The sequence below is a fragment of the Giraffa tippelskirchi genome, chromosome X (genome assembly GCF_054371585.1).
Source record: "Giraffa tippelskirchi isolate mGirTip1 chromosome X, T2T-mGirTip1v1.2.pri, whole genome shotgun sequence".
Lineage (NCBI taxonomy): Eukaryota > Metazoa > Chordata > Mammalia > Artiodactyla > Giraffidae > Giraffa > Giraffa tippelskirchi.
In genome coordinates this window covers 80,963,517-80,967,024 of record NC_137289.1, presented here as the reverse complement: position 1 = coordinate 80,967,024, position 3,508 = coordinate 80,963,517, and positions in this window count along the sequence as shown.

The window sequence follows — 3,508 nt, the reverse complement described above, 5'->3', positions numbered from 1 at the left end:
ATATAGTTGACTTACAATGTTGTGTTAGTTTTCAGGTGTACAGCAAAATAATTCATATATATGCAAATTCTTTTTCAGATTATTTTCTAAAAGTTGCTACAAGATATTGAATATAGTTCCCTATGTTATGCAGTATGATACATTTGTTTTAATGCTTATTTCTAATCAACAAATGACTAACATTATTGACAATAAATACTATTGACAACAACTACAACACAAATGACCAGCAATTTAGATATGAATTTCAAAGGGAAATTTAAAAAATGTTAGCTAAAAGTGAAAATTTAAACCTTTTAAAAAATTACAAAACATTTATAGAAACTATTTAGTAGGGAAATTACCATATTAGCTAAAGTAAACGCTAAGTCTTATAAAAGAAAGGACAGGTCTTTAATACTCACAATGAAGCAAACATTGCATTGGGCTTGGATACGAGATTAAGAAGTTTACAAAAGAAAAAAACAGAGTCGTTATACCTTGTAGAGAAGGAGGGTGGCTTTTTAAGAAGTCAAGCAGCTATTGAAATTAGGTTAAAAAAGTATGACCTGCTCTTACTCTCACTTGGATCCTTTGATATTGACCCACACTGCTTCTTTGTGGAAGATGACATCTGAAAAAAATATCAAAAACTCACCCATCCAATAAAAGTCTTATTTCCTCAGAATAATGCAGAACTATTGACTATGCCAAGGGAACATTTCATGGAAAAATGGGCACAATAAAGGACAGAAATGGTATGCACCTAACAGAAGCAGAAGATATTAAGAAGAGGTGGCAAGAATACACAGAAGAACTGTACAAAAAAGATCTTCACGACCCAGATAATCACGATGGTGTGATCACTCACCTAGAGCCAGACATCCTGGAATGTGAAAGTCAAGTGGGCCATAGAAAGCATCACTACGAACAAAGCTAGTGGAGATGATGGAATTCCAGTTGAGCTATTTCAAATCCTGAAAGATGATGCTGTGAAAGTGCTGCACTCAATATGCCAGCAAAACTGGAAAATGCAGCAGTGGCCACAAGACTAGAAAAGGTCAGTTTTCATTCCAATCCCAAAGAAAGGCAATGCCAAGGATTGCTCGAACTGCTGCGCAATTGCACTCATCTCACATGCTAGTAAAGCAACGCTCAAAATTCTCCAAGCCAGGCTTCAGCAATACATGAATCGTGAATTTCCAGATATTCAACCTGGTTTTAGAAAAGGCAGAGGAACCAGAGATCAAATTGCCAACATCCGCTGGATCATCAAAAAAGCAAGAGAGTTCCAGAAAAACATCTGTTTCTGCTTTATTGACTAAGCCAAAGCCTTTGACTGTGTGGATCACAATAAACTGTGGGAAATTCTGAAAGAGATGGGAATACCAGACCATCTGACGTGTCTCTTGAGAAACCTGTATGCAGGTCAGGAAGCAACAGTTAGAACTGGACATGGAACAACAGACTGGTTTCAAATAGGAAAAGGAGTACGTCAAGGCTGTATATTGCCACCCTGCTTATTTAACTTATATGCAGAGTACATCATGAGAAACACTGGGCTGGAAGAACACAAGCTTGAATCAAGATTGCTGGGAGAAATATCAATAACCTCAGATACGCAAATAACACCACCCTTATGGCAGAAAGTAAAGAGTAACTAAAAAGCCTTTTGATGAAAATGACAGAGGAGAGTGAAAAAGTTGGCTTAAAGCTCAACATTCAGAAAACTAAGATCATGGCATCTGGTCCCATCACTTCATGGGAAATAGATGGCGAAACAGTGGAAACAGTGTCAGACTTTATTTTTTTTTGGCTCCAAAATCACTGCTGATGGTGATTGCAGCCATGAAATTAAAAGACGCTTACTCCTTGGAAGGAAAGTTATGACCAACCTAGATAGCATATTTAAAAGCAGAGACATTACTTTGCCAACAAAAGTTCGTCTAGTCAAGGCTATGGTTTTTCCAGTAGTCATGTCTGGATGTGAATGTTGGACGGTGAAGAAAGCTGAGCGCCGAAGAATTGATGCTTTTGAACTGTGGTGTTTGAGAAGACTCTTGAGAGTCCCTTGGACTGCAAGAAGATCCAACCAGTCCATCCTAAAGGAGAGCAGTCCTGGGTGTTCTTTGGAAGGACTGATGTTGAAGCTGAAACTCCAATACTTTGGCCACCTCACACGAAGAGTTGACTCATTGGAAAATACCCTGATGCTGGGAAGGATTGGGGGTAGGAGGAGAATGGGATGACAGAGGATGAGATGGCTGGATGGCATCACTGATTCGATGGACACGGGTTTGGGTAGAGGCCTGGCATGCTGCGATTCATGGGGTCGCAAAGAGTCGGACACGACTGAGCAACTGAACTGAACTGAACTGATTGACTATGAAATTCACTTAACATATACCTACATTCAGCTATAATAAGAAACTACTATTTTTAAAACACTTTTGCAATTGAGAAGCAGCTTCTTTCTACTCATTCTTCACTCCCCTTTATATCAGCCCTATATTTATAAACCCAGCTATTTGCTCACTAATATCAAAGAACAAATTCTAGGGTGACTTATTTGGAGTTAGTAAGATTCAGGTGTAGACTGCCTGGCTTGATCTAAGGTCCAGGTGTTCCCCATTAAATTGCAGGCTCAGAACTGATGCAAGGTTAACAACACCTCTGCTTAGACCAAAGAAAGCTCTACTCTTCCCCTTCTTTTGAAATTTCAGATTACATTAGGATAGGCACAAATGCCAGGCACTTCTTAGAGCTTCAGTAAGCCAGTTGCTTGAATTTCAGAGAACATCAGATGTCAGAGCTACAAAGATCCTGTAAATATTTTAGTATATTATTAAATTCTTCATTGTACAGATGAGAAAACTAAGATGAAGGGTGGTGGATAGATTGGCCCAAGGTTTCCTGGAATAGTTTTCTGCTAAATGCCACTGGCGATTTTCCAGGAAAGTGATCCCCGTAGGCCTATAACACAGTGTCTTGCCCAGCAGATTACCTGCAAAAGCATGGCATTACTATTTGGTACTGAAGTGACTTGATGATTCTGCAAAATACTTCTTTTTTTTTAAGGAAAAAGACTCCTCAAATGAATGCTATGTTCAGATATACTTGTCTTTGGCAACAACTCAGCACCTGTTTAACTTTGGTGTTGGTTCAAAGCATTTGATTTTCAAAAGTGTAAACAGTGAAAGGCTCCTATTGCCTTAACAACCATAATAACCAAACAAATTGCTCACTGCTTCTCCCTTGACCCTATCCTCCAAGTTATTTCAATATCCAGTTATATAGGAAACCAAATATGGCAGATCTATGATATTTTCCAGAAGACAGTTTCTTTGATTTGCTACTTAGGAAAATGTTACATGGCACAATGTTTCCATGCACTTTTACTAAATATTTTAAAATATCATTGTTACCAATGGGCAGAAATAAATGGCTTCCACACTAAGAATAAAGTGTCATGGCTAAAAAACTGGAATTATAGTCAGAAAACCTGAGTTCAAGGGTGATCCTGCTACTT